This window comes from Phaseolus vulgaris, chromosome 11 (assembly GCF_051622355.1).
Source record: "Phaseolus vulgaris cultivar YP4 chromosome 11, ASM5162235v1, whole genome shotgun sequence".
Lineage (NCBI taxonomy): Eukaryota > Viridiplantae > Streptophyta > Magnoliopsida > Fabales > Fabaceae > Phaseolus > Phaseolus vulgaris.
This window is the reverse complement of record NC_143508.1, coordinates 30,968,964-30,996,302: the sequence shown is the minus strand read 5'-3', so window position 1 is coordinate 30,996,302 and position 27,339 is coordinate 30,968,964. Positions and strand designations below refer to the sequence as shown.

The 27,339-nt window shown below is 34.6% G+C and overlaps 1 pseudogene; it reads left to right on the top strand.

The window, feature by feature from the left end:
• Positions 1-2,389: 2,389 nt before the first annotated feature.
• On the top strand, positions 2,390-22,046 carry LOC137839016 (uncharacterized; annotated as a pseudogene).
• Positions 22,047-27,339: the final 5,293 nt, after the last annotated feature.

The window sequence follows — 27,339 nt, the reverse complement described above, 5'->3', positions numbered from 1 at the left end:
TTGACACTTAGTGGATTTTAAAATGCTTTGGAAAAGCTTTACCTTTGCCTTTGCCTTTGCTGTCTAACAAAAATCAATCGATTGTTTATCTGAAAACCTTAACAAAATTTTGTTATGTGATTTTTCTGTTTTAAATGATTCCAACAACTTTTGGTTTTTTTTGTTTTAACTGTTTTAACCATTTGATTGAAAGATAAAAAGGTTGTTTTACTCTCCTATGAATTAACAAAGTGAGAGAGATCAATCAAAAACAGTTTTCAAGTTTTCAAAGAGCTTTTGGATCATCTAAAGTGTGGAAGAGGATTGGGTCTTGTATTCTAAACTTTGATCTTGTGATTTACCCAGGTGTATTCTAAACTTTGATCTTGTGATTTACCTAGGTGTATTCTATTCCTTTCTTCCTTCATAATTGTATTTTTGTACTTGTGTTTCCAAGAAGTGTTGTGTGTTCTTGAAGGGATCAAGATCAACATTCTTAGTGTCATTTTTTCCAAGTAGTGGTGTGTGTTCTTGAGGGGTTCAAGATCATCACGTTTGGTGTGTGTAGCTTGTAATCTAGGGTTGATTACATAGTGAATTCTCAATGGTTTATGAGGACTGATGTAGCTCTTGGTTAAGACTGAACTAGTATAAACATTTTGTGTGAATCTTCCTATCCTTACACTCTTTAAACAGCTTTAACTATGTTTTTATAAACTGCTGATAAACACAACCAATTGTTTTGCAAAAACAACAGGTTGATTTTCTGCATCAAGCTTAAAAACAATTTTATATTTGGCTGGACAGATTTTCCGTTGATTAATTCTTCATAGCTTTTCACTTTACCTTCAATACTTAAGAAAATCTTTCAAAAACAATCCATCCCCGCTCTTGTTCTAGCCCTATAATTCTAATCTTGAAACTCATTCAAGTTTTCGATCCTAAACCTTTTTTAAATGGCTGAAAAACTACCCTTTGGGGAGGGTACTTCAATAAATAGGTCACCTCTGTTTTGTGGACTGAATTATCAATTATGGAAGGTTAGAATGAAAATATTTGTTGAATCAATTGATAGAAGAATCTGGGATGCTATTGTAAATGGCCCTTTTATTCCTATGCTTGAAAAAGATAAAGTTTTTTCTAAAAAACCTTGGTCCCAATGGATTGAGCATGAAAGTAAAAGAGCTCAATATGATTGCATTGCCAATAACATCATCAATTCTGCTTTGAATTCTTATGAATTTTTCAAGGTCTCAAAATGTGCATCTGCAAAATGTAAGAAAGTATGGCTTTAAACTAGAGGCGGTGAATGGTCTAAAGAGGTTTTTCGCAAACTTTTAAGCAAAGAATGAAATTACTTCGAGAAGCAATTGATAAGGAAATCAGTTTGCCAAAACACAAACCAAAAACAACAGCACCAAAAAAACAATTGGTTGTTTCGTAGAAACAATCGGTTGTTTATACCAGTTTGCAAAAATCAAAACTGAATTTAAAGAGATTAAGGATAGAGAGAATGCACACAGAGGTTTATACTGGTTCACTCTAAACCCAGAGCTACATCCAGTCTTCTCAGAAACCACTTAGGAAATCCACTAAGCAATCAAACCTAGATCACTTACAACACAACCAAAGAAGTGACCTTGATCCCCTCAAGACACACACTTCTCTTGGTCAAACACACCAACACTAAGAATCCTGATCTTGATCCCCTCAAGAACACACAACACTTCTCAGCAACACACAGAAATTTTCTTTCAACAGATACAAGGATTACACTTGTTACAGAACTAATCTGAAATCAATACAAGAGAAAATCCTATCTCACACTCTTTGATCAAAACTCAATCTCTAAGCAATCTCAACTTTTCAAAATCTCAATCTCTTGAAAAACTCAAATTTGTTTTTCTGTATATATTCAAAGTTGTTGTTTGTTATTAAATCTTAACAAACTATTCATTGCATTTAAAGATTGGTCAAAGGATTAAAAACTGGAGCGTAAACAGTTAAAAAAACATTTAATGCTCAGTCAAAGCACAAACCAGTTTTTTGTTATGGTACCAAAACAAACAATCGATTGTTTCCACGAATCAATCAGTTGTTTTGGTTTTGACAGCAAGTCAACCATAAAAACACATTTCAACCTTTTCTAAAAACACTTAAGTATAAAACAATCGGTTGTTTCGACAAAACAACAGGTTGTTTTTCACTTAGTTTGACAAACACTTTTCTTTTAAAAAGATTGAGAATGCCTATGCTTTGGATTCAATCAAGAGTGGATTACATATTAAATCTACACCAGATCCTATATAAAAGGACAGCTCAGCAACAGCAAAAACAACCAGCCTTTCATCATCCTTCAAAGGGTTTGGATTCTTCAAAGCTTGAACACACTTGGTTCAACACAAAAGAGATGTGGGACATCCTTAAGGTTACCCATGAAGGCACAATTGATGTAAAGAACAACAAGGACAAAAACCAGCCATCAAACAGGTACAATAGCAAGAATGTTAATGAATTTAATTCTACAAAATACAATTGTTTTGGATATGGTAAATAGGGACACATCAAGGCTGAATTTCCAAGCAACGTGAGCAAAGAAAAAGGAGGTTACAAGAAGTATAAGAAGAAAGGCAAATCAAGAAGAATATACAATGATGATTCATCTTCAAGTTCTTTATCAAAAGATGATGAGGAAGCCAATCTTTGTTTCATGGCCAAGGAAGAGTCTGAATCAAGCATTGTAAGTTCAAGCTTTTCCATTAATGTTGAAAATTATAGCCAACTTCTTTATGCCTTCAAAGAGACTCATGAAGAAGCTAATAGGTTGGCCCTTTTGAACAACCGGTTGAAAGGTTTAAACAACTGGTTGGAAAATCGAGTCAAAACTTTGGAAGAAAAGTTTAACCGTTCAAAAACTGATTTTGAAACTTTGGAAATGATTTATCAAAACTCTTCTTGCGAGTGTGTTGATTCTAGCTTTTGTGAAAACTGTGAATCTCTTCAAAAGAAAGTTCATTATCTTTCAAAAATTGTGGACAAGTTTTCCAAAGGTCAATCGATTCTTGAAACTGTTCTTGCTTCTCAAAACTTTGTTTTTGGCAAGGTTGGGTTGGGGTTTAATCCAAAAAGCAAGAACAAACCTTTTTCAAGTTTCTTTGAAAAACAACCTGTTGTTTTGTCAAAACAACCTGTTGTTTTGTCAAAACAACCAGTTGAAATTTGTCATTACTGCATGAAAAGGGGTCACACTATTAAATTCTGCAGCATAAGGAGGTTTTCTGTTCCCAAAGGTATTTTGAAATGGGTTCCTAAGGTTCCTACTAACATCATTGGACCCAAATTTATAAGAGAGCCAAATCTTGCTTCTTAACCTTTTCTTGTAGGTATCCTTGAAAACCAAGAATTACATTGGGTGTAAGGAATGAAGTCTCAACGGAAAAAGCCTTAAATTCAGTTATTGTGCCTGCACTTTTCAAATGTGTACATCTAGCACGGTTCTTTGAATGTTAAGAGACATCCTTGGCACATGCATAGTGGTTAGTCAAAAGAGAAACTTCAAGAATAAAAAGAGTATGTGTGTTTTCATTTCTCAATTTATGTAAGTGTGCCTTGTGAGCATATGCACATCTCAAAGTCTTATTTTTGGGTGAATCTATTGGGGTTTTCTGTGCAAAGGTATGAACAAATTGCATACTGCATTTTTCATCAATTTAAAAGGTAATTTTTTGGGTTATGAAAAATGTTCTCTTTGCTGTCACAGTAAAACAACCAATTGGTTTTACGAAACAACCGATTTTTTTGCCTCTGCCACCTCTGCATAATGCTGTCAAATTTGCTTGCAGATGGTTAAACCTATTTCTCTTTTTCAAATCTTGCTTTTGGAGAAATATACATCGAGTGTGCCTCAGAATCTGATAATAAAAGAATATATCCAGTCGTTTACTTGAAAGCTTTATATCATTTTCTATTCTTGAAATGTCAACATTGTTTGTACTGTTGAACTACTGTACTTGATGCATTATGTTGTTGTTGCTCTGCACCTGAAAGCACTTAAACACTTTACTTTTTTTGGCTTTTCTGTTAATGTTGTATATGCATAACTATGGTGCTTTATTCTGATTTATCTGTTGTTGTTATAACTCTATGCACACACTGATTTGCATTAATTTTGCACTAATTTACACTGCTTTTACTGGTCTTTATGCTTATGGCTTATGCAGAAAACTGGTTTGGTGTTCCTTGTTATCCTGCTGCTATACTTGCTGTCAAACAAATTTCAACATGTTGAAATTTCGAATCAACAGGCTGTTTGACACTTAATGGATTTTAAAATGCTTTGGAAAAGCTTTACCTTTGCCTTTGATGTTAAACAAAAATCAATCGATTGTTTCCATAAATCAATCGATTGTTTTTCTGAAAATTTTAACAAAATTTTGTTAAGTGGTTTTTCTGTTTTAAATGATTCCTACAACTTTTGGTTTTTGGTTTTTTGTTTTAACTGTTTTAACCATTTGATTGAAAGATAAAAAAAGTTTGTTTTACCCTCCTTTGAATTAACAAAGTCAGAGAGATCAATCAAAAATAGTTTTCAAGTTTTCAAAGAGCTTTTGGATCTTCTCAATGATGGAATAGGATTCGGTCTTGTATTCATAACTTTGATCTTATGATTTACCCAGGTGTATTCTATTTCTTTCTTCCTTCATAATTGTATTTTTGTACTTATGTTGCCAAGAAGTGTTGTGTGTTCTTGAGGGGATCAAGATCAACATTCTTGGTGTGGTATTTGCTAAAGAGTGGTGTGTGTTCTTGAGGGGTTCAAGATCATTACTCTTGCTGTGTGTAGCTTGTAATCTAGGATTGATTACGTAGTGAATTCTCAGTGGTTTCTGAGAACTTGATGTAGCTTTTGGTTAAGAGTGAACTAGTATAAACATTTTGTGTGTATCTCTTTATCTTTACACTTTTTAAATTTCTTTAACTCTGTTTTTATAAACTGCTGATAAAAACAACCGATTGTTTCGTAAAAATAACAGGTTGATTTTTTTGCAGCAAGCTTAAAAACAATTTTATATTTTGCTGGACAGATTTTCCATTGATTAATTCTTCATAGTTTTTTACTTTACCTTCAATACTTGCGAAAATCTTTCAAAAATTCACCCCCCCCCCTTTTGTTTTAGCCTTATAATTGTAACATGTTCTACCTTAGCTTCCCATCCTAGATATACATTTGAGTCAATATCCCCATTAAAACTAGGTAATTTTACAAAAGGAAAAGAAGTCTTTGGTGGTTGTGTTGGTAGTGCCTAGATCCCCCCTTTTGCACTCTCCAATATTCTTCTTGTTCTTCACTTGCATAGTGCATACGGTACCTTGTAGTTTGTTTAGGATCCCGCCTCCTTTCTCTAAGTAGTCTCTCTTAAGTATCCTTTAGCCTTTGCATTCGTTTCACTAGTTGTCACATTTCCTCATCTTTGTAGGCCAAACTCCTTTTGTCATCCTCAAGCTCCCCCAAAAGATGTTCCTTTTGAGGAGATTGTGGTTTAAAGACTCTCTCGAAGACAAATGAGTCATAATTTTGAACAAAAGAAAGCAAACAATTAGTAAAAATAACAATTTAATGCACTCACTCACGTGTATCACTCAACTGTTTAGTAAAGGATGAAAAAAAAATTAAATTCACTCAAGGAATATTTGAACTCCAAAAGGTGTACACTTGGTAGCAACACTTCTAGTGAAAGAGGTCAAAGCTCTTATCACCCGCTCACCAAAGAACCCCCAACAAAACTAAAGAAAGATTTGAAGACAAGCAAGAAAAGATAAATGAAAGAAAGCTAGACAAATTTAGAATTTAGATGATGACAAAACTTGTAACAAGACAAACAATAAAAGTATTTATGAACACTAAAAGAAACTTAAACTTTTGACTATGAAGCTTTGATTTTCTTAGAAATTGTAAAAGCAAGAAGGATAAAATTCCAGAAATATGAAAACAATTGGCCACATAAAAAGAATCCTCTTTTTAGCAATTTTGAACTTGAAAGTGAACTGCATTCAAATTGTTTTTGTATTTGTTTCTATGGATTTAAAATGTCCACATTCTTGACATGCATATTTTTACTTCACTTTCAAATTTTCACAAAAAGAATGGTATTTAATTCATATGATCAATTGAATTCTTTGTGTGGAGCTAAATCCACTACCACTTAAACAAACTCTAATTACTTTTAGTTCTTCAAAATTAGAAGCAAAGTAAGTACAATGGGTGTAAAGACTCCTAGAAAACTAAGAACATAAGACTCGAGCAAAAGAAGTAAGGTAAAAAGAATTAACACAAATAATTCAAAAGCAAAATTTAAAGTGCTTAATGAATAAAAGGTGGAATTGTAAAGACTGAATTGAAAGGTGATGAATTGTAAAGTGGAATTGAAATTGCTGTAAGATAAAAGCATAATTAAAATGTGTTGGAATTTTAAAGTAGAAATCAACTCAAAAGCAATTAAACACAAGATAACCATGCTCTAAATACCACATGATGTTAGTTGATTTTAAGATTGCATATTTTATGGGTTAGTCTTTTGTTTATGAGTTTTGAGATTAGCAATCATGGTGAGTAACGCAAAGAAGATTCCCACTGGACACGAACTTAACCAAGTGGTTAAGTAAGTGTGAAGGTGCACTTCTAGAGGGAAAAGTTATACAAACCACATCAACCAGCAGATGACTAAGAAGAACCATATATAAACAAAAATATTAGAAGTTCTTCCTTCTTGTCTTTCCACAAGAGAAGTTATGTAAATAAATTGGGCTCACTTTGGGGGGCCAAATAGAAGAGTTAACTAGAGTAGGGTATGCTTAGTAATTTGAGTAGAGTGTGCTTAGTATTTTGGGCTTGTGCCAAGCCCACCTTTCATGACAAGTGCTTCTAGATTTAGGGTTTCTTTGACCTACCTTCTAAAAGGCTTCTCACAAATGACAACCTTACCCCTCTATCTTGTTCTCCAGGATTCCTCATGTATTCACACATTGAAATTGATTATAGAAAAGAAACTTTGTGTGAGTGTTTAGTGAGTCTGAGTACTCCAATTCTCTAGGTCTAATCTTGAGCGTATCACACTTCAAGTGACAGTTCTACACCACTCATTTTGGAGCTTCCCACCCTCCATGTGGCGTAACACCATCTCCATATTCATAAGTTTTCATTCTCTTCATCTTTTCCCTTTTATTCCTTTCGCCTCTTTTTTATTCCATTTGTTTAATTCTCCTTCTTTCCATTTGGTCATTTCTATCTTATGTTCTTTAACTATGCACCTCATCATCATCACACCATATAATTGTCTTTTTCTCTTTTCCCTCTAGAAGTGAACATTCACACTTAACCACTTGGATAATTTCATGTCTAGTGGGAATTTTATTTGGATTTCTCACCGTATCTTGCTTAAAATAAAAACTCATAAAAAAAGTAGAACCCATAAAATGTGCAATCCTACATCATAAAGAGAAAACACAAGTATGGTGATTATGATGATGAAGTTACGGAAATAAAAGACATGAAAAGAAGCATAAGATGATGAAGAAAGACAAACATAAATGAATAAAAGTATGGAAGAATGGCGTAATGAAAAAGAAAGAAAAACATAAAGGTGGATAGATTAATAGATGCTTATGGAATAACGAATCACGCCACTTGGAGGGGGAGGAGACTCCACAATAAGTGGTGAAGAGTCGCCACTTGAAGTGCACAAACACCCAAGATAAGACCCAATTTCTAGCAGACAAAGCTCACTAAACACTCTTTTCCTTTCTATTTCGAATTCAAGTGTGAATTACATGAGGCAAAATATCATTTATATAGGAGAGAGTGACTTAGGGAGCAAGAGTGAGAGGGGTAGCGGTGTCATTTGTGAGAACTAGGTGAACTTTGTCATGCAATGAGGGCTAGGTGAACTGGAAGGTGGGTCAAAAAAACCCTAAACCTAGGTGAACTTGTCATGCAATGAGGGCTTGGTTATGTCCGTGTTTAACAAGGTGTAAAGGAAGAATTTGGGAAAATGATTCTCTCCCAACATAGTTGGAGGTTGATGCGTACTTGTTTTCTGATATTCTTTGGCTTTGTCAGACCCTATCTTTCTCGAGCTTTATTTTGGAATTCTCGTAATTCCTTTAGCTACATAAATTTGGATGTTGAGTTCATCAAGGTCAGTTGTTGACTCTTTGCACAAGTTGTTGACAAACGGATTTGGTCTCAATGTTGTCACTATATGGTGGAGGGCGACCTTAGGACTCAGATTTCAGATGTTCAAAGCGATTCTTCCGAACCTTTTGATATGATTCCACTAGCTAGATATAGATGATTCTTTGACATCTTATGGAATCAACTTGAGTTGGAGAAAGAATAGGCACTTTTAATAGAATTGGATCAATTTTCTATGTTTCAAGAACTCACCAAAACTTGCACCAAACACCAAACTCACATGGAAGATCCATCTATTGCCAATTGAACCGATTAAAAGGTGCACAAATGTAAATGAACCGAATAGAAAGCTTCAAATACATAATTGAGCCGGACAAAACAAGCTAGAAAAGAGAAGAGCCGAATATAAATGAAAAGGAAGCAAAACACCGAATAGAATGAAGCTAAGACATGTTTTATAGTTCGTAAAGCATGGAAAATGAAATGGAAGATGAAGGAGAGAAGAACTTAGGAAGATGGAGAGCTTGGTTAATGGTCACGCCACTTGAAGTGTGAAGGCTCCAAGATAAGTGAGCAAATGCCGCCACTTGAGAGAACCAAGGCACTCAAGATAAGACAAGGTATAGGAGAAGACAAAGTTCTCACAATTCTCTCTCAATTTGAGTAGAGTTTCTCTATAGCCAAATTCCAATCTGAAATGTGAAGGACCTAAGTCCTCCTTTTATAGGAGCAAGGGCCGGTCATATACAAGCTTATGATAGAAGCTACCTAAACTACTCCTACAAACACGCCCCTTACTAAGCTCACTCCTCTAGCTCACGCTCCCTACTAAGCTCACACCCCCAAGCTTCTATATTTTCCTAAACTAAGGCCTAGAGATGCTTTTACAAAAGAGGTGTCTAATGTTTCCCTCTAAGCACCTTTTATTACACAAGAAACTATAAAAAGAGAAAACAACCTTCCATTATTTCCTAATGCCTTGAACTTGCTCCTTGTAAGCCTATGAGGTGGGCTAATGACTCCTTGAGCGTCTATCTCTTCTTGTACTTGTTTATTGGCTTCCATTTCGTCTTGATCTTGATATCCATCATACTCCCCGAGTTGGAGAGAATTCTACCACGAATTCTGGAGACCTACAAAAAAAGGAGTTAGATCACTGATATTAAATGTATGTATCAGGCAAATCTAACTCATAAGCATTGTTATTAATCCTCTTTAGGACTTGGAAAGGTCCATCACCACGAGGCATTAGTTTGGACTTCCTTTGAGTAGGAAAATGATCTTTCCTCAAGAGAAGCCAAACCCAATCACCCTCATCAAACAACAATGCTTTTCTCCTTTTATTGGCAAGTTCAGCATACTTGCCAACCTTCTTCTCAATTCTCAACTTGATGTCTTTATGCAAAGTTTTCACAAAAGAAGCCTTTTCATCCCCAACTTTGCACAAGACATCCTCAAGTATGGGAATAGGAAGAAGATCAAGAGGTGTTAAGGGGTTAAACCCATAGAGAACCTCAAAAGGAGAATGTGAGGTGGTAAAATTTACTACACGGTTATAGGCAAATTCAACATGGGGTAGTAAATTCTCCCACACTCTAGGATTCCCGGAAATGAAGCATCTCAATAGTTGTCCCAAAGTTCTATTTACCACTTCGGTTTGACCATCGGTTTGTGGGTGACAAGTGGTAGAAAATAAAAGTTTAGTACCAAGCTTACCCCACAAGGTCTTCCAAAAGTGACTCAAGAACTTGGAATCTCTATCGGACACAATAGTTCTAGGAATCCCATGCAAACGCACCACTTCTTGAAACAAGAGGTTAGCAATATGACACGAATCATCCACTTTGTGGCAAGGAATAAAGTGAGCCATCTATGAAAAACGATCCACTACCACAAAAATGGAATCCTTTCCCGTTGATGTCTTGGATAATCCTAAGATGAAATCCATACATATGTCAACCCAAGGCATTGAAGGGATAGGGAGAGGAGTATATAAACCATGGGGATGCATCCTAGATTTAGCTTTGCGGCAAGCTATGCATTTATCACACAAGCTATGAACATGTTTTTGCATATAAGGCCAATAGAAATGTTCATGCAACACATCCAAAGTTTTAGCAACCCCACAGTGACCCATCAAACCTCCCTCATGTGCTTCTCTAACAAGAGATAATCTAATAGAGCTTTGAGGCACACAAAGACGTTTTCCTTTAAAAAGAAAGCCATCTTGGATAAAAAAAATCTTTGTGTCCTCCTTTGAGACACTCTTGATAGAAAAGAGAAAAATCAAGGTCATCATGATAAAGATCCTTAATGTGATCAAAGCCAAGAAATTGAGAACCCAAAAGATTTAGCAAGGCATATCTTCTAGAAAGAGCATCTGCCACAACATTTATTTTGCCTTGCTTATGTTTGATCACATAAGGAAATTGCTCAAGGAATTCCACCCACTTAGCATGCCTCTTGTTAAGTTTGTTTTGGCTTTTCAAATATTTAAGAGACTCATGATCACTATGAATCACAAACTCTTTAGGAAAAAGATAATGTTGCCAAGTAAACAAAGCTCTAACAAGTGCATATAATTCTTTATCATAAGTGGAATAGTTGAGATGACTCCCCTTCAATTTCTCACTAAAATAAGCTATGGGGTGGCCCTCTTGAAGAAGAACAACCCCAATGCCTATACTTGAAGCATCACACTCAATCTCAAATGTTTTTGCAAAATTAGGAAGGGCTAAAATGGGGGCATTAGTCAATTTTTCTTTTAAAATCTCAAAAGCTTTTTGTTGTGCTTCTCCCCATTGAAAAACCACATCCGTTTTTACTATATCATTGAGAGGTGAGGCTATTGTACCAAAGTTGGGTACAAATCTTCTATAAAAAGAAGCAAGTCCATGAAAACTTCGGACTTCATTCATACATGTAGGCGTAGGCCAATTTTGAATGGCCACCACCTTAGCTTGATCCACATGGACCCCTTTGATACTCACAACAAACCCTAGGAATTCTATATGATCAAGTGCAAACATACATTTAGCAAGGTTAGCATACAAATGTTCCTTCCTAAGGGTTTCTAAGACTTGTCTAACATGCAACCTATGGTTATTCAAAGATAAGCTATAAATGAGGATATCATCAAAATAAACAACAAACTTACCAATGAAAGGTCTCAAAACATGATGCATGAGGCGCATGAAAGTACTTGGAGCATTAGTTAAACCAAAGGGCATAACTAACCACTCATATAAACCAAAGTTGGCCTTAAAAGCCGTCTTCCATTCATCACCCGGTTTTATACGGATTTGATTGTAGCCGCTTTTAAGATCAATCTTTGTAAAAAATTGAGAACCATGCAATTCATCCAACAAATCATCAAGCCGAGGTATGGGATGCCTATACTTAATTGTAATGTTATTGATAGCCCTACAATCCGAACACATTCTCCATGTGCCATCTTTTTTAGGGACAAGGATAATAGGCATAGCACAAGGGCTCATGCTATCTTGGACCCAACCTTTTTCAATCAAAGCCTCAATTTGTTGGCGAATTTCCTTGGTTTCACTTGGATTGGTCCTATAGGCCGGACGATTTGGTAAAGAAGATCCCGGAATCAAATCAATTTGGTGCTCAATCCCTCTTAAAGGTGGAAGGCCGTTTGGAGGATCTTGAAACACATCTTGAAATTCCTTTACCAAATTATCCAAGCAATGAGGACTATCAACAAGTGGTTCTATCTTAAGAGGTCTAGGGATAGCTAAGAAAATAGGATTGTGAGCCACTATCTCCCTTTGGACCTCATGCCTAGACACAAGAAGTGTAGGCTTAGGACTTTTTTCTTTTTCACTCTCCCTCTTTTTCTTCATTAGAATTTGGTCCTCATGGACTTCTCTTGGAGAGAGAGATTTCAAAGTAACCTTGTGACCATGGAAATCAAAAGAAAGTTTGTTGGTAAAGCCATCATGAAAAACTTTTCTATCATATTGCCAAGGCCTTCCCAAAAGAACATGTGTTGCTTCCATGGGCACAACATCACATAATACCTCATCTTTGTATTTTCCAATAGAGAAATGGATGAGGACTTGCTTATTCACAACTATTTCCCCTACTTCACTAAGCCATTGCAATTTGTAGGGCTTTGTATGAGAGATAGTAGGCAATCCAAGTTTATCTACTACTCTTGTACTAGCCACATTAGCACAACTACCCCCATCCACTATTAAAGAACAAATGTTGTTTTGAATAAGACATCTTGTATGGAAAATATTTTCCCTTTGACTTTCATCAAAAGGTTGTGAAACTTGTCCAAGAAGTTTTCTCACAACTAACAAATCTCCTTCAAGTGGACTCTCACTCTCATTCTCACTAGATGCCCTAGAATGTGAAGAATGCCTAGGTGAATCCAAATCATGCTCACTCATGACAATGCCATTATGCACAAACATATTCCTTTTAGAAGGACAATTAGCCGCAATGTGACCATAACCCATACACTTAAAGCATTTCTTACTAGACGATTTAGTTGGTGATTTAGGCATAGAAGTAGAAGGCTTAGATTCCTTTGGTTTGAAAGAAGAATCTTTAGAAGGAAATTTAGAAAAAGACTTTTTGTTCTTCCAAGAATTGTTGTAGTAACCATCATTGGGAACATTTTTAAAAGTATTTTTCTTAGCAAGTTGGACTTCCACCTTCATTGCAAGATGCACCAAAGAACCCAATGATGAATACTCTTGGAGCTCAACAATATCTTGAATATCCTTCCTTAGACCACTCACAAACCTAGCTACCAAAGCTTCCTCACTCTCACGTCTATCTACCTTAAGCAAAAGCATTTCTAATTCCTTGAAATAAGCATCCACACTTAGCGTGCCTTGTTGAAACCGTTGGAGTTTCAACATGAGGTCTTTCCTAAAGTGTGGTGGCACAAACCTAAGGCGCATTTGATCCTTTAAAGAGTTCCAAGAGTCCACGGGAGGACCCTTGTGATAGATAATGTCCTTTACAACACCATGCCACCATTTCATGGCATAATCACTAAACTCTAAGGTGGCTAGCTTAAACTTGTATTCATCTTGGACCTCATGGATCTCAAAAATTTGTTCACATTTAGCCTCCCAATCTAGGTACACATTAGGATCATTATCCCCATTGAAACTAGGAATTTTGACCGAAGGAAGCTTAGCTTTTGCGTCTTGGTAGTATCCATCTTCACGGTGATGCCTATCTCCATGAGCATGAGGTCTATATCCATGAAAGTGGGGTTGAGGTCTCCTTCTTCTATGTTCCTCTTCACGGCCATGATCATTGGAAGAGCCTCTAGATGAAGGTCTATGAAAATGACGTTCTCCATGGATAGAATGAGAGAACCTAGCTTGCTTCATTTCAATGCTTTGCAATTTTTCCTCCAACCGTCTAATAGCTTCATCTTGGAGTGTAATGGTTCGCTTTGCCTCTTTTAATTCACCAAGAACAGAAGCTTTGCTAGGAAAATGCTGTTTGTAAGACTCACCACTGGAATATGAAGCCATTTATAAAAGAAAACAGCAAACAAAGTTAAGAAAACAAGGTTAGCAAAAAGAAATTAGAACCAAAATGCTGAAGTGAAGTGTCACTTAAATCACTCCAACGAAAGAATACTCCTCTTTACCAATCTGATCTTGAGGCCTTGAGTAACCTCAAATGAAATATGTCAAAGCAAGAGCACACAATCTCAAAGCAAATCACCACAAAACCAATGAATAATGAAAGACAAGCAAGAAAAGGTATAAGTAAGAAAAGGCTATAACAAAAGGAATACTAGATGTATGACAAACTCAAAGAGTATTGAAGAAAAGACAAGCAAGAAAATAAGGTACTCAATGAAAAAGAAGGCACACAAAAGAGACCTAAAGAAAAGCACTAGATTAGATGAAGAAAACAAAAAACAGAACTACTGAAAAAAAAAATTATGCAAACTGTGCTTGATGTTTACCGATTTATCTGGAATGATATAAAGCGAACTGGATTATGAAATTGTAACCACAGAAAGTTCAAGATCTTAGCTCAACAATGGCACTGGAATTAATTAAAAACAGTAAGCCAATTAATTGAGATAAATTTTCCAAAATCACTGCCAGATTACCGTATTTTTTTCGGCAGAATTACACACTTTTTGTTTTTGATTTATCATATTTTTTGTACTTTGAATTTTGAAGTACTTCTTTTTTTTCTACTCTTTTATAACACTTTAAAGAACAAAAATCCAGAATTTCAGAAATTTCCAGTGAGTAAATCAATTGCAATAAATCGAAACAGTAAGCACAATTTCTGAAAAACAGAGGAATCCTTATAGGAATGAAAAACAGAATTAAGAACTAGCAAAGACATAATGGAAATTATGTATAAGAACTTGTATAGGTCTAAAGTACAAGTATGAACTCAATACTAAAACAGAAAATGCACAAAGGATCAAGACACAAGTTCAAAAAAATTGTATTACACCAAAGCAAGAAACAAAAAATACAATAAAAGTACTAGAAGTGATGACATTCTTGGAAAAACATGACTATGACAAAACTTGAATGGATTCAAAAAGGAAAAGACACAAACACATGATAGGCACAAATAACAAAACAGCAATAAAACTCAAAATTAGCCTAAAAACAAAAAGATAAACAACAAGGATTATAGAGCTCTTGAATTAAAAGTGCAACACAACTCAAAATTAAACAAGAACAAACCTAAACTCTAGATACCACATGATATGATTCCACTAGCTAGATATAGATGATTCTTTGACATCTTATGGAATAAACTTGAGTTGGAGAAAGAATAGGCACTTTTAATAGAATTGGATCAATGTTCTATGTTTCAAGAACTCACCAAAACTTGCACCAAACACCAAACTCACATGGAAGATCCATCTATTGCCAAATGAACCGATTAAAAGGTGCACAAATGTAAATGAACCGAATAGAACGCTTCAAATACAGAATTGAGCTGAACAAAACAAGCTAGAAAAGAGAAGAGTCAAACATAAATGAAAAGGAAGCAAAACACCGAATAGAATGAAGCTAAGACATGTTTTATAGTTCGTAAAGCATGGAAAATGAAATGGAAGATGAAGGAGAGAAGAACTTAGGAAGATGGAGAGCTTGGTTAATGGTCACGCCACTTGAAATGTGAAGGCTCCAAGATAAGTGAGCAAATGTCGCCACTTGAGAGAACCAAGGCACTCAAGATAAGACAAGGTATAGGAGAAGATAAAGTTCTCACAATTCTCTCTCAATTTGAGTAGAGTTTCTCTATAGCCAAATTCCAATCTGAATTGTGAAGGACCTAAGCCCTCCTTTTATAGGAGCAAGGGCCGGTCATATACAAGCTTATTCTAGAAGCTACCTAAACTACTCCTACAAACACGCCCCTTACTAAGCTCACTCCTCTAGCTCACGCTCCCTACTAAGCTCACACCCCCAAGCTTCTATATTTTCCTAAACTAAGGCCTAGATATGCTTTTACAAAAGAGGTGTCTAATGTTTCCCTCTAGCACCTTTTATTACAAGAAACTATAAAAAGAGAAAACAACCTTCCATTATTTCCTAATGCCTTGAACTTGCTCCTTGTAAGCCTATGAGGTGGGATAATGACTCCTTGAGCGTCTATCACTTGAGCTTCTACCTCTTCTTGTCCTTGTTTATTGGCTTCCATTTCGTCTTGATCTTGATCTCCATCACCTTTCTATAAACTATCTTAAGCGCTTACCTTTCACTTGTCGAATATTCCCAAGGACGATGATTGTCAAATGATATGACCATCACGTTGCAAACTGCATTCCAAATTTAGCTACTAAGATTATGATAGACAAATAAGAAACTAAAGTAGTTTTTTCATAATAAAGTTTTTCCAAAACTTTGTGTAAGAATTGTGTAACAAATAAAAGGGTCATTTATTAAAAAAAACACATATTAATCTAAATATTAAAACAAGTAAAACATATTTAGACACTAAGAGTCTAATATCTAATAATTTTGACTTACTACTATATAACAATGAGTCTTTGTTTTAAAGAGATTTAATGATATAAATATGATTAAATTTGAAATTACTCCTTATAATATATTATGTCTTACTAAAGTGTTAATGCAACTGTACCTAATATGTTACAACACATTGGACTCATTTCTACTTACAAATGTATATGTAAACACAGGCATGGAAACTTAAATTAAATCCGTAACATAGAATATAAAAACTAAAGAAATATAATATCAAAATTACAAAACAATGTCAAGACGAAGATTGTTCTACAATAGTCTTAAATAACTTTTAATAAATACAAGATAAAAATGAATTAAAAAACACACAACAACCATTATACTTAATGAAAAAAAAATCATGTTTTGAAGTATATTTTCTCTATCTTAGTATTTATATGTATTTATATAAGTGAGAGAGAAAAATAACTTTATATTATTTATTGTATAAAGTCACACTCCTAAAATCTTAACAGTACACTCTATTTAAAAGAATTATTCCTTAGTTTCCTCTTTGTTTATCTATACTCAATTATTAAAAGTAAAAAAAAAAACACTTAAATTTCAAATCTCAAAAAGGATTATAAAATAATAGTAATAAATAATTTGTTGTACTTTTATTTGTCAAGAATTACATTATATACTTCTCTGTCTGAAATAACATTGTGTATTTGTTTATATTTGATTTCGATTAAAATAAAATAAAAATTAAGAGCTTTTTAGAAGAAAAAAAACCTTACACATAGTAACTATCATATTTTATTCTTGTTTTGTAAATCATCTAAAAAATTACCATTATATATAACTGTTCTTGCCGGCTCTAAGTCGGTCAGAGTATGGATAAGCTCTTCTCGGATTCCTTTTTGGTGGTCAGTCAGCTAGTGGATGAGGAGCTTAGGAATGACCTCCAGGTTTCAGCAAACCGATCTTTTGGGGATGAGGGGGGCTCCACCTGCGATTACACTCCGACGCTCAAGTCAGTGAGAGCATAAAATATAATGTGTATGGTAAAATATACTGCAAAGATGCAAGTTAGATACTCCCTGTAGGTGATTGTCTATTTATAAACATACATGAGCTTGGATTTCTGACATTGGTCTTTCCTGGCATTAATGTGTCATTTCACAGTAACTTTATATAAAATCTGGATATAAAGTATATAAATCGAAATAGTTAAACAATGTAATCAGGGATACTGGGGATAATATTTATTACGTTATCAGGGATATAACATTTATATTCATTACGCTATCGGGAATATGATATTTATATTTATTATGCTATCGGGAATATGTGTGTAGGAAAAACGTTATACTTTCCTTTAGTGGAATTTGTCCCTTGTTGGCGTTGCGCAGTACTAAGCCAAGGCCAAAACAGGTTGTGTTTTTGGGCCTGTTAGGTCGGTTCGCGACCCATGCCAAGTTCTCACTTCCCCTAGATGGGCCCTTAGTGAGCTCGGCCAAATACCTACCCAATTCGGGACAGGACAATAACTATTTCGGATTGTTTCTTTAAAATAAAATGTGGTTGGAAGAGAAACATACCATTCCAGAATGAGATTATTAATTGAAAAAACTTGAGATTAACCTATGTCAATAGTAGGATTATAATAATAAAAAAACAAGTATTTTAAACTTCGTTACTTGTGCCTCTATGGGTATAAACTAAATAAACATGATTTAAATTTAGCTCATCAGGTACACAATTTAGATGTAGCATGTCACATAATGCAATTCTTTGCATTTGTTCCCAACTAATAATATAATTTCTTTAATCAAATAAAAAATAATAATAATATAATTCCCTCAAAAGGGAGGGAAGTTGCAGAATGAAGAGCAGGTGCAGTACAACAAAAGTAGTAGAGAACAAATTCTAAATCTAAAAATTCTGATTCAGAACACATTATTTGCGCCTCTTCTCATACTAATGATTTCAATTGAATTCAAATTAATTGCAAAATTGAAGGAAATTTTGATAATATGCAAACTTCACCCCACAAAACTGTACACAACAACTACTGGACACAACAAGTATTATCTGAATCTCATCCTTAATGTTTTGGAGGAAGAGGGTGTTCTCTTAGTAATAATAGAAACCCCAATTTGTTGGTGGTGGTGGTGGCTGAGATTGAAGACATCTGTGGCAGAATTATTGAAGAGATTGGTGACATCAGCAAGAGGCAACCTCTTAGGCTTTCGTGTACTGCGCTTCTTGTTCTGGAAAGATAGGGACTTAATGTGAGGAACTGGGGTCTTACCCTTATCCTTGTTCACATGTGAAGCTCGGATACGGTGAAAATCAGGCCATTTGTGCTTCCGACACGTCGCCAACACAGATATTTGGCAGGTGCGTGCACGACACGGTATCGGACGCAGCTGTATGGGCCGGATACGGCCTGTTTTCAGAACACATCGGAGGAGACGCAGTCCACTCTTTGACACGCCGGAGGGGGATGCGGTTCACTCTAAACCCTTATTTCACATAAAATCTTAACTAACATCTCAAATAAAAAATTTATTTCACAGAAAATCTTAACTAAAATCTCAAATAAAACTCTATTTCACATAAAATCTTAACTAAAATCTCAAATAAAACTCTTATTTCAGAAAATCTTAACTAAAATCTCAAATAAATTCTATAAATATGAATTAGAACAAGTAGTATAGCATTGGTGAACCATAGAAGACGTAAAGTGGTGAGAAGAAGAAGAAGAAGGAAAGAAAGAAAGAAAAAGGACTACTTGGTGGAGAGAGGTAAATAACTATCCTTAATTTTAATATTATAATATTACTTTCACACTGCTCAATTGTCCATTCAATAAATTCATTTGGGTTCCAATGTTAAAATTCTTAAATTTTTTTTCTTTGCCATTAAAATGCATACCTACTACCATTGTTACAGAGAGAGAAAGGTAATAAGGTATACTCTTTCATATAATTTACATACAATACAATATTAATTTGAATTTAATTTTTTTAATTGAATTTTTAATATTTTCAAATAATTTATATATAATTATATTTATTAGGATTATTTTTTATTCAATATTTTAATCAGCATTGTAGATCTGAATAAAAATACAGTAATTTTGAATTTAAGTTTTAATATTTTCAAATAATTTATTATATAAATATATCATTGTAATTATGAATAAAGATACAGTAATTTAGAATTTGTGTTTTTATTTAATTTTTAATATTTTCAAATAATTTAAATATAATTATATAATATTATGTATTCTTATATAATTTAAATATTTTATTTTAGTTTTTAAATTACTAACATGAAAATAATTTTTTTATATTTTAAATATTCACTTAAATTTTTATTAAAAAAATAATATTTTATAAAAGTAAATTAAACTTTTAACCTAAAAATATTAAATATTGAAGATAATTTATTTTCTAATAATTATATTGAAACAAAAAATATAAAATAACCTTAAATAAATAACATAATAATTGAATATTTTAAAAAAATAAAATATATTATAATTCATCTTTAATTTCTTACATATTTTATTTTTTATATTTATAATTTGATTTCTATTAAATGAATTTATTTGATTTCTATTTAATGAATTTATTTGATTTCTATTAAATTAATTTATTTGATTTCTATTAAATGAATTTATTTGATTTTTATATGTAAGTAAATCTTTTATATTTAATTTATTTTGTTATAGGAAATTAAGATGAATATATCCAATCAAAGGAACAAGAAGATGAAACAAAACCTTTGTGGAGATATGTTTCAAAGTTTAGGAAAACTCCTGGTGGTGAAAATAATATGATCAAGTGTAGTTTGTGTGATTTTTCATTCAATGGATCTTACACTTGAGTAAGAGCTCATTTGTTAAGAATTACAAGGGGAGGAGTTAGAATTTGTGCGAATGTGACCCCGTCAAAACTGGTTGAGTTCAAGAAATTAGACAATGAAGCATCATTGAAAATAGAATATTCAAAAAAGAAGAATGTTCCTTTGCCACCTGTATCTGATGAAGGAAAGCAGGCCAACAACAATGATCTTAACCCAAAACTGAAAGGTTCTTTACAAGCTGCTTTCAATATTCAAGCGAGGGATACTCTTGATTGTGAAGTTGCGAGGATGTTTTATTCTTCAGGACTACCATTTCATTTAGCAAGAAGTCCTTATTATAGGAGTGCCTTTTCTTTTGCAGCTAATACTTCTAATCTTAGTGGGTATGTACCGCCAACATATAATAAACTGAGAGGTCCTTTACTTTCATAGGAAAGAAGACACGTAGAAAACCTTCTGCAACCTATAAGAAACTCATGGAATCAGAAAGGTGTAACCATTGTTACTGATGGGTGGAGTGATCCTCAAAGAAGACCACTTATAAATTTTATGGCTATCACTGAGAGTGGACCAATGTTTTTGAAGTCAGTAGATGGGTCTGGTGAAATAAAGGACAAAGATTTTATTGCTAAACACATGAGAGATGCAATTATGGAGGTTGGGCCAAAAAATGTGGTACAAATTATAACTGATAATGCATTTGTATGTGAGGCAGCAGGTATGCTCATAGAATTAGAATTTCCTTCAATCTATTGGACTCCTTGTGTAGTGCACACCGAATCTTGCATTGAAAAATATATGTGCAGCAAAAAATACAGAAAAAAATAGTGATACTTATCAACAATGGTCTTGGATCTTACAAATTGTTGATGATGCAACCTTTATTAAAACCTTTATTATGGGGCACTCTATGAGATTATCAATGTTCAATAACTTCAACTCATTGAAGTTGCTTTTTGTTGCTTCAACAAGATTTGCTTCAACCATAGTCATGCTAAAATGGTTTAGAAGTTTGAAGAAAGGGCTCCAAGAGATGGTTATTAGTAATGAATGGTCTTCTTACAAAGAGGATAATGTCGATAGTGCACAATTTGTGAAAGAAACTTTGTTGAATGATAATTGGTAGATGAAGGTTGATTACATACTTGCTTTTACTACTCCTATTTATGATGTACTCAGAAAAACAGATACGGATATGGCTACTCTTCACTTAGTATATGAAATGTGGAATTCAATGATTGAAAATGTGAAAGAGGTCATATACCATCATGAAAGGAAGACAGAAGTTGAATACTCATCATTTTTCGAGGTAGTCAAGTTAATATTAATTGATCGTTGGACTAAGATTAGCACATCACTTCATTGCCTGACTCATTCTTTAAATCCAAGGTAATACAATATAGTTATATTATTTTATAATTATATTTTATTAGTACATAATATTATGTTAATTTATGTTTTTATATTTTTTATGTAGATATTATAGTCATGAATGGTTAAGTGAAGATTCACACAGAGTTGCCCCACATCTAGATAAGGAACTTACTCAGGAAAGGAAGAAATGTTTTATAAGGTACTTTGATGATGCGGATGTAAGGAGACAAGTAAATATAGAGTTTGCAAACTTTTCAGATGGAAGAGAATATTTTGCCGATGTTGACTCTTTAAGGGATAGAGGTCAAATGGATGCAAAATCATGGTGGATTGTTCATGGAGTTCATGCACCAACACTTCAGAAGATAGCTCTTAAACTACTTGGACAACCATGTTCTTCTTCTTGTTGTGAGAGGAATTGGAGTACCTACTCCTTTATACATTCTTTAAAAAGAAATAAGATGACACCTAAAAGGGCAGAAGATCTAGTATTTGTCCATAGTAATCTTCGTCTTCTCTCAAGGAACTCCTCACATTACAAAGAAGATGAAACTAAATTATGGGATATTGCAAGAGATGACTTTTCATTGGATGACAATGGAATTCTCGATATTGCTAGCATATCTCTTGATGAACCAAAATTAGAAATTGTATTTTTTAATGAAGATGAATAAATGTAAAAGTTAAACATTATGGTTTACATAAATACATCTTTTTTTTATACTATTTTATTAAATGTTTTTCTTGATTTTTTTCATATAACAAAATATATTACTACATTTTAATTTATACATAGTCGTGTCCTGTTTCCTATAATTTTCAATTTAGCCGTATTTTTGTGTCCGTGTCGTATCCGTACCCGTATCCGTGTCTGGGCTTCACATTACTGTTACAAAATGGAGGAACATTTTCCTTGTTACCAAGGTCGGAAATGATAGTGGCAGTGTTAAAAACCTCCATTTGTAACAAAGTAGAGGTTGTTGTTTAGGAACAGAAAAAGAGAAGAGTTGGTGTGATTGGTTGATGGTTGGGGGTTGGGGGTTGTGGGGGTGGTGGTATATATTCATTGTTGAGTGAAACTAAAAAGAGGGAGAAAATGAACATAGATAAAAGGGAAAACTAGATATGTACATTTTTTGTATCCCATCATAACACACTTTTCTTTATTTCTATATGTTCTGATTGACTATTTAACCATCAATTGTCCTAACAAATATGCTAATCAAATCACAAATCGTCCCTCAAATCTGCTAATCAAATCCTAAAACTTTAGGATGTAACACATTCTTGGACATAACAAACGCAACAACAGTAGTAGCAACACCACCAGGCATGCCTCCACCAACCACAAAATTTCATCCGTCACGCGCAATAATTTATTGGCTAAATCATTAAAGCACACAAATTCATTGGGGCAATAACCTTAAAAAAAAAACCCTTCCTCAGATACTAATTGTGCAACACTACCCTATCCAGAATACAAATTTGTATTCTGAATTGTACAATATGGAACGTAAAATTTTATTTTGGATTTAAAAACATTTTCATATTGTATCGTCTAGCATAATGCATTATGGATTGTAATCCATAAGATAATTCTAGATTAGAAAATACCTTCCAGATTATACAATCCAAAATTCATCAGGCTATGCAATACAATTCATAAGGTTCTTTTTAAATCCAAAATTAGTTTATTGTACAATCTAAAAAGTCATTTTTTTTAAACGTATTCTGAATTGTGTACTTTAAAACATATTCCTAAATCTGAAAAAACTTTCAGATCGGACAATTTGAAATAAAAAAATCTATTATGAATTGTAGAATCTAGAATATAATTTTTTATTTTAGATTGTATAATTTAAAATACATCAAATATAATATATTTTAGATTATATAATCTGAAAAATTTCTAAATTCTACAGTACAGAATTGAAAAAAAAAAGCTTGGATTTAGAAGAAATTTGTGAAATTTACATAATTATACTGCTGCAGAAGGAAATTATGGGGTGCGTGGAGAATTTACCAGAGTAAAATTTTGTCATGGGCCAAAACCCCAAACCAAAAACCGGGTCGCAGCTGCCTATATTTTGACGAGCTTTTATTTTTCCAACTAGAATTATATTTTTATAATTAAATAGCATTTATCAGTGACAAAACAAATTAACATTTAGAGTAAATATTAATACCAATAAAAAATAGAGTAATGTTTAATCAATTCTAATCCGACGATATGGACGAATTGGATTGACTTTATTCGTTAAACGTTGAAAATAAAATAAAAGACGTTCAATTTTTGTTGTTGTTTAATCTTTCAAGAAGCAAATTCCATATGATCCCTTAATTGGCATATCATATAAAAATTAATTTTTCTGATTGTAATGTTTTTTCGTACCTTTAAATTTTTATTTCATTTATTTTTTAAAATTTTGCTACGTGTAACTTTACATCCTTTATTTTTGGTATTTGTCAGATTTGATACATAATGTTTTTATTTTAATTTTTTTTTTAATTTTGTTATGTGCAAGTTTTCATCCTTTCATGTTTTGGTATTTGTTTATTCATAATGTTCTCGAATGGAATTTGAACTAAGAGAACGATTTGAACCACTCCTTGGTGGGTCGGTTGGTTTGCACCTCACTCCTTTCTCTCAGCTGAACTCCCACGCTCTCGCTCTCCCAGTCCTCCTCCTCGCTAGCTCCGAACTCGGATGGTACCTGCGAAAGGTACTCTGATACTCAAGTCAGATTTCAGCACTCGACACTCTGTATTTAGGATTAGATGATTGCGTACTTAATCCTTTGGGATTTGTGCTAATTTATATGATTATTGTGGGTCATTTGTCGTTATTGGGCCTAATAAAAAAAGATTAACAAGCTTTGGGTCATTAATCAGTTTCGCTGTTGGTCTGGACCGGGTGTCGAGTCAAACGCTCGGTTGTGCAGATCCTACCCGTACACTTGTCCCCTAGGCTCGAGGATGCTCAATCCGAAGAGTCTTTATCTGAGGTTGTTGTGATGGTTGGGCTTCCCGAGGTAGGACGTGACGTTAGTGGCGCCAAACACGTGATGTGACACATGATGATAACTTAGGCTTTTTGGCGCCATTCGGTGTGAGCTATTGGATCAAGGAAGATCCAATCAGTTGAGATGGGAGTGGCACTCAACCTTCCTCTCTCTTCAAAGGCTATAAATAGTGGTCCCCCATCGTTCCGTCTTACTTCTCTCTTGTGTTGAACCAAGGGTGTTCAAACTTTTAAGAATCCAAATCCCTTTGAAGGATGTTGAAGGATAGGTTGTGCTTGTTGTTGCTGAGTTGTCTTAGATAGGATCTAGGGCAGATTGAGTATTGTAATCCACTCTTGATTGAATCCAAAGCATAGGCATTCTCAATCTTTTTAAAAGAAAAGTGTTTTTCAAACTAAGTGAAAAATAATCGATTGTTTTGTTGAAACAACCGATTGTTTTGTCGAAACAACCGATTGTTTTGTCGAAACAACCGATTGTTTTGTCGAAACAACCGATTGTTTTGTCGAAACAACCGATTGTTTTATACTTAGGTGTTGTTAGAAAAGGTTGAAAACTGTTTTTCAAATGGTTGAGTTGTCAAAACCAAAACAACCGATTGATTCGTGGAAACAACCGATTGTTTGTTTTGGTACCATAACAGAAAAATGGTTTGTGCTTTGATTGAGCATTAAATGATTTTCTAACTATTTACGCTCCAGTTTTTAATGCTTTGACCAATCTTTAATTGCAATGAATAGTTTGTTAAGATTTGATAACAAACAACATCTTTTAATATAAAATAGTAAAACAGATTTTGGTTTAAAAAAAAAAACAAGTTTTTAGATTTTGAAAGAGTTGAGATTGCTTAGAGATTGAGATTGATCAAAGAGTGTGAGATAGGATTTTCTCTTGTATTGATTTCAGATTTGTTCTATAACAAGTGTAATCCTTGTATCTGTTGAAAGAAACCTTTGTGTGTTTGCTGAGAAGTGTTGTGTGTTCTTAAGGGGATCAAAATCAACATTCTTAGTGTTGGTGTGTTGACCAAGAGAAGTGTGTGTCTTGAGGGGATCAAGGTCACTTCTTTGGTTGTGGTGTAAGTGATCTAGGTTTGATTGCTTAGTGGAATTCCTCAGTGGTTTCTGAGAAGACTGGATGTAGCTCTGGGTTTAGAGTGAACCAGTATAAATCTCTGTGTGCATTTTCTCTATCCCTTAACTCTTTAAATTCAGTGTTTATATTTGCAAACTGGTATAAACAACCGATTGTTTCTGCGAAACAACCGATTGTTTTTCTGGTCCTGTGCTTTTTGCTTTGTGTTTTGAAAAACTGATTTCTTTATCAAGATATTCTCGAAGCAATTTCATTCAAGGCTTAAAAGTTTTCGAAATCCTTCTTTAAAGCCATACATTCTAACATCTTGCTCCGAATTCCAAGACCGATACATACTGGCAAGGTGTTTTCCCTTCATCCCGAAAGCTTAGTCATGTCCTCCCTTGGCTCTTCGTCTTCTTCTTCTTCTTATTCTTCTTCTTCTTCTTCTTCTTTGTCTTCGTCTCAATCTTTCTCTTCTCCCGGTTCCTGCACGACCTAGCCTTTTTCAGTCCGGGAAATTCAAACATTTCCCCTCGCAGAGACCTGTGTAAGGGTCAATGATCCAGAGGATGCTGCCGACCGGGCAGGTCCTGCCGAAGAGTCGTCCCATTGTTCAAGATTTGAATAGGTCGATCCCAAGGTGACCGAGTTCATCATTGTTTATAGGGATTCGTCCTCAATTGGCTCCTTTATGGACAACCATAATATGTTGCAGCTGGATGCCGCTCAGGACATCTTGGTTATCGATTTTTGTCTTCCGACCGATACCATCTGCATGGGTCGGTCTACCTCTGGGGGTCCTTTCTTCTTCATTTACTCTTCTCTTTTTTATGATCTACATGTCGCATTGTCTTTCGATGATTTTACAATGGTGTCCTTCAAGCACTCAATTTTGCTCCTTCACAACTCCACCCAAACACATGGGCCTCCCTTTAAACCTTTCGCCTCAATTGTGATATATTTTGTCTCCGTCCAACTCCATCCACTTCCTCCATTATTATTCATCCGATCTGACTGGCCCCGTCAGTTGGTTGTCTCTTGTCAGCTGGTCGGGTAACAAGCTCTTCGCCCTTTTCACATCCTCTTACAAAAACTTCAAGGGGAAATTTCTCAATTTTTTTATTAAGCCCTAGAGTAGGGAGCTCTTTACTAACGAGCTCGGGCAGTCCAAATTCCCCTTGTATTGAACCAAGACCCTTACTCGCATCAAGAAATGGCCTCGTCCGATTGCCAGTGTCGAGGAGCGGGAGGTCTATGCCTTATTCGATAGCTTCCTGAGAAGGCTTCCTACCCGAAAGCTCTTATCTGTATATTAGTCATCCAAGCGGTGGAGTAATTTTCAAGGTATGCTTATTTACTTTGTTGCTTCATTTCTCGATCGTCATATTATGTTAACTGATGAGTCTTTTTTGTTGCAAATATCATGACAAAAGAAGCTCCTCAGGCGGTTGATGTGCTCACTGCTTTTCATAATAAGTTGGTCGGTATGGCTAGAGGAAGCTTAGAGAAGGTTGCAGCCGGCAACCCCTCCACTGTCGAGGTCCCGAAAGAGAAGAAGAGGAAGAGGAGGGACATTGCAACCACCACCCTATCCCTGTCCATGACGACCCCCTCATCCTTTTCCAATTCGGGTTAAGGCCCCCTCGTCGACTAAGGCTTCTCCAACCGAAGTTGCTGCTGTCGGCCACCCCTTGGTGCTCTTTGGGGGAGACTCCAAGTTCTCAGGGGCGTTTGGATCGGGCTGACACCAATCGAGGAGAATCTTTCATCGATTCCTGAAGAAGAACTCCTCTTGGTCGCCATCAAGTTGCACTACCAAGGAGTTGTGATGTCAAGAATGGTCGTTGATACTCGCAACTGGAAGGTT